Raw genomic sequence first — 5,195 nt, forward strand, 5'->3', positions numbered from 1 at the left:
CTGGTTGTGGGGCTTCTGTGCAGCCAGATCTCAGGGGCTCTGAGTGACAGTGGTTCTGTATTTTGTTGTGATTTTGATGTGGTTGCGGGAGGCAGCGGGTGCAGCTATTCCCTACGCCGCCCTCTTGTTTCTCCCCTTGGTTGCCTGTCTTACACACCCCAGCCTGGGATCGAACCTGCATCCTAGGTATGTGCCCTGAGGGGAGTCGAACCCGAGACCTTTCAGTGTACAGGATGACGCTCCAACCAACTGGGCCACATGGACCAGGCCCCCATCCCCCGTTCTTTTTCATTGCTCTCTGCTTCTGCTGAAATAGCCTTGTTGCCTGTGGTGCGGTGTGAGTGAGGCAAGAGCAGAGTTGTAAGGAAACACGGAATCAGACACCCCAGGAAAGGGATCGAACATTATCTGGCCACACGGAGACAGAGCACTGGGGCAGTCTGCAGTGCATCTGTGACTGACCTCAGCTAACCCACTCTCCCTTTCTTGGAGAGACGTTCAGATACTAGAAGTCCAGCTTTTTGGGGAGGGCGAAGGGTATCCACAATTTACTCTCCAATAGTCAGCACCAGCAGGTAGAGTAATGACAGGGTTTTCTCCATAGATCATACATTCACAAGGCACCATTAGCTTAACAGTGAGGAAGCCTCTGGTGTGTTCTCTGGAGCAATACCCACTTCACAGTGTAAACAGGTACTTGTAATTCTGGAAGGAAAGGCACAACTTGGCAAAAAAAAAAATTTATTTTGGATCCTAAAGTCAGGTGCAATAACTCAGAGACACACTTTTGATATGTCTTAATCTACATTTCCACGATGAAGGGGAAAGACTCTTTCACCTGGACTTTAGGGTCTTTCCTTCTTCGTCGTTAAACCATTAGAGCAACATTTCATCGTCTGCTTAATATTACATATACAAAAGAGGAGATTTAAAAAATCACAAAAACATCTTGAACAGCCATCTGCTCCCACCAATGCACCAACTCTTAGGTTTAAGAAGGGACTCGGAACACTTCAGTGGCCATAAAAGAGGAAAAGAGAGAGAAAGTCAACAAAAATAAAAAATTGATGTGGTAGATAAATTAAAGCTCTCACACCCGGGACTTGCCTGTTCCAGCTTCGCAGCCTTCATGCGATGCTCAGGGGAAAAAAATCTTCATAATTAGCTGGCATAAGTCACATCAAGGAAACTTTCTGGAGAAGGCCAGGGCTGCAGGTCGTTGGCCAATTGGGTCGTTGGCCCATTAGGTCATTGGGGTTAGTCTTCCAAGAGAGATTCTGAGGTAGCTCTACATTGGGAGTCCCTGTGAACAGTACAGGTTTGCTGTCTAAAGAGACTTGATTCATCTGTGAGGACAGGCACAGAGAGTGCGTAGGGAAGGCCATTGCCTGCTGCCATTTTATTGTGGAGTTAGGCAGACAGCTGGGGGTTTGCTTTCGCCTGGGGATGTTGATGGAAGTACCCCTTGAGGTTGCCCTTGGTGGTGAACTGGTGGCCACAGACAGAGTACACGAAGGGTCTCTCTCCAGCATGGGACCGGAGGTGTATCTGCAATGAGCTATCGGTCCCCCAAACCTTGCTACAGTACTTACATTTGTGCCTGTAGAGGGCGGCCTCGTCTTTGGGTTTGACATCCACTGGGGACACATTGGGTGGCTTCTCTTTCCCTTTCTTGGATGGATCTAACGCCACAGTGGAGAAAGGACTGTGGAAGAGCACAGAGCCTAGGGCCTGAGATATCAAAGCACCTGGGAGGCATCCGGCCTCAGGGCAAAGGACAGCAGCCCCAGGGACACAGAGCTTGTGGTAGAAGGGATGTTTGCCCGAGGTAGCCTGGCTTGTTTCAAGGTATCCAGAGACAGAGCCTGGCTTCCAGCTTTCTGGCTGAGCAAAGCCATGGCCACAGAAACCTGCTGGGACAAGTGGCTGCCCAAGGTCTTCAGGTGTCGGCTCCTGCTGTGCCTGAGTGGAGGACATGGGCAGCCCACATGTTCACCTGGCCAGGGATCTGCTTGGCGAGCTAGATCTGCTGTAGCTGCTGCTGCTGCTGCTGCAGACACAAGATCTGCTCCAGGACCCACGGGATGCTGTTGGCACCAGGCAAGGGGGTGGAAAGCACGTCCACACCCCCCGATTCACCGCCACCGTGGTGCCCCGTAGTGCTTCAAGAGTGACGCTAGTGTTGGCCACCTTGCCTTTGGGTAAAAAGCTTAAGTGCTGGAGTGTGGGTGGTAGGGTGGTCTTCACCTTTACGTACAGAACAGACTCCGCCCCAGCTTCTCTTTATGTCCCCTGAGCTGCCACCATCCTCCCTGTGACTGTCCTTACTGCTTGGACGCTGTGGCTGGTGGCTAAGCACAGCCCAGAGAAATCTTCTGAAGGTACCCACCCCTCACTGTGGTTCACGAGGAGGACAGGTGGATGTTTAGTGTAATTTTTCTTATGTTCCAAGAACTCAGAGAAGCTGAAGAACTCTCCACAGCATTTCTCACAGATGTGAATCTCCTCCTGAGGAGGCCTTTTCACTGTGGCTTGGTCCCCATTCCTGTCATCGCCAGCCCCTGGGTGGTTCATTGGAGCACCCGGCCCCCCCGGGGCCACACCTGCAAGCTCCAGGCTGGCTGCTGGGGCTGCTGCTCGCCCTGCCCTGTCCTCCGCGGAATTGACCTGTCGGGTTTCACCTGCTTGCACCTCGGCATGGCATCGGGAGAGCCTCTGTTGTTTCCCCACTCCTAGAAGTCCAGCATTTCCTCAAGTAAAAACCATCCTTATACATGTGCTTCCTGCTCCTCTTGCTCCTGGTCTAAGGCCGAGACCAGAGTAGCCAGGGGGCTTCCAGGGTGCTGGCAGTTGCCTGGATCACGTGGCCCAAGAGGGTACTCCTGCACCACCCCAGTCCACTTCCCCTTCTCTGCGCATCTGGTCACACTTCCTCAGCCTGCTTCTGGCCACCACAAAGGGTGGAAGTGGTGTTCAGGTGGGACTGCGGCAGGACAGTATCCTCTCTTCAGCTCTGGTTAGCAGCTCAGATTCAGCTTTGGGCCCCACACTTTATTTTATTCTAGTTTTTAAATCCTCACCTGAAGATATGTTTTTATTGATTTTTAGAGGCAGAAAGGAAGGGGGGAGAGAGAATGGGGGAGAGAGAGAAACATCCATCAGTTGCCTCCCAACCTAGGTATGTGCCCTGACCAGGAATCGAACCCACAACCTTTTAGTGTATGGCAATATGCTCCAACCAACTGAGTCACCTGGCCAAGGCCACACTTTATTTTATTGTGTTTTTTTTTTTAACCCTTTATTGCTTGCTTTTATTATTATACAAGCAATGCATATTTGTTAATAAAAGTCATAAAACACAGATAAACAAAAGAAGAAAATAAAAATCTAGCAAACCCTATTTTGACTTTTTGGGATCTACCCTTATTTTTCATTTTCACAGAAAAGGGATCTGACGATATACATTAGTTTTCATTTAAAATAGTTCTGAAACCTTTACGTTGTGCCAAATATACTTCTGGGACATCATTTGTAGCAGCTACGTAGTATTCCAGTAGGCACTGAAATGCAACCAACCATCCCTATTAATGGGCATTAGGGGTTTCTAATTTTTTTATATTATTAAACTGAACAACATGAAATTTCTGACATTTGGCTATTCTTGACCTAAGAAATGGCAGTGTCATATGGTTTGACCTAATGTAAGTAACACCATGACGAATGTCATTAAGACTAGTCTTTGCACAATTTTTTAATGACTTGCTTGCATTCCTAGACATCCCTAGGAATCCATTTGCTGACTCAAAAAGAATGCATGCTTTTAAGCAGACCTCCACTTGAAAACACTGGCCTCAGGTGTATGACATCCAAAGCAGGCCCAGAGAACCAAGGGACAGGGGTGAAGAACAGGTTTAGGCTGTTGGGTACCTTGTCAAGAGGCCTGGGCTTGCCCTCAGATGATGGGGCGGAAGTCCCAGCTGCTTCCCTCACTAAGGTGTCACCCCGGCCCGCACAGAGGTGGGACTCACTCTGGAGAGCCATCAGCAGGGTTTTCATAATGGGATGACTGGTGCTTTGTTTCAGAGATATTGGTGGCTTGGGCATTCTGAACCCTGTCCAACTTCCAGCACCCTTTGAAACTGCCTGATCTTAGGATCCTCTGAGAAACCCCCTTCTCCTGGGAAAGGTGACTCAGAGATGAAGGCTTTTTAAATGACTCACAATTGCCTTGGTGGTTTTGAACGGTTAAGAATGCGACTTAGCATTGAGGATGGACCCAGGCCTGGCTGTGGAGGGAGGTTCTGACGGATTCTGTGGCAGCAGACCTCTGGAACCACTGAAGCGTGCAGGCTGAATTTTAAAAATAATTGTCCTTTTTAATGATGTAAAACATGTCATCTAGATTAAAAAATAAACACACTTTATTACTTTCCCAGTCCCTTCTTCCTCCCTCCCAGGGCCAGATGGGGATTGCGTGAATATTTCTGGCGTATTTCACATATTTAATAACGCCCTTGGAGGTTCTTCCAGATCTTATGAAAATGCGGGATTGAACTCTGCCCATAGACTGTTCACAGAAAAGAAAGCCGGCGGTGAGTGTGCGCGTGAGCGCGCGCTGGGGGCGGGCACGCATCCTATTTGGGAAGCAGCTGGGTCTACAAGTCAAAGGGCCTGTACTTTTCCTCTTGAGCAACAAAGGACATTGTTTCTCCGTCTCCCACCCCTGTCCCTGCCTTTTGGGGGTGGAGGAAAGAAAGGAAAAAGAGAAATCACCGCAGCTAAGCAACCCAGGGCAGCTTCTGGAGAGGGCGAGGCCTCCCCGAGACAGCTTTCGGCCAGCTCTCTGGAGTTGCAGCGACTCCAAGAAAATAATTAGGGCTCTAATGTATCTGTACATCTGCTCTGTGGCTAGTGCAGCCCCCAAAATCGCCGCCTCTCGGTTCCCGCACGCGGAGCCCTGCTGGAGCCCGGGCAGCTTGAAGTGGCCAAGCGCGGGCCGCCTGGAGGAAGGAAAAAGAGAAGCGCCCGCACCGCAAGGTCCCTGTCGGAGTGGGGACCCCGCCGGGCTGTCAGCCCCGCGGCGGCAGAACAATGGCTGGTGTGCGCGCCTCTGCGCCCCGCAGCCCCGCAGCCTGGAGCCCCGGGGGCGCACGCGGGTGATGGGCACCTCCCGAGCCGCCCGGGCCCGCGGGCCT

The 5,195-nt window shown here is 50.8% G+C and overlaps 1 pseudogene; it reads right to left on the reverse strand.

The window, feature by feature from the left end:
• Positions 1-1,175: 1,175 nt before the first annotated feature.
• On the reverse strand, positions 1,176-2,699 carry LOC107544852 (sal-like protein 4 pseudogene; annotated as a pseudogene).
• Between the last annotated feature and the right edge of the window lie 2,496 nt (positions 2,700-5,195).

The sequence above is a fragment of the Miniopterus natalensis genome, chromosome 12 (assembly GCF_054644295.1).
Source record: "Miniopterus natalensis isolate mMinNat1 chromosome 12, mMinNat1.hap1, whole genome shotgun sequence".
Lineage (NCBI taxonomy): Eukaryota > Metazoa > Chordata > Mammalia > Chiroptera > Miniopteridae > Miniopterus > Miniopterus natalensis.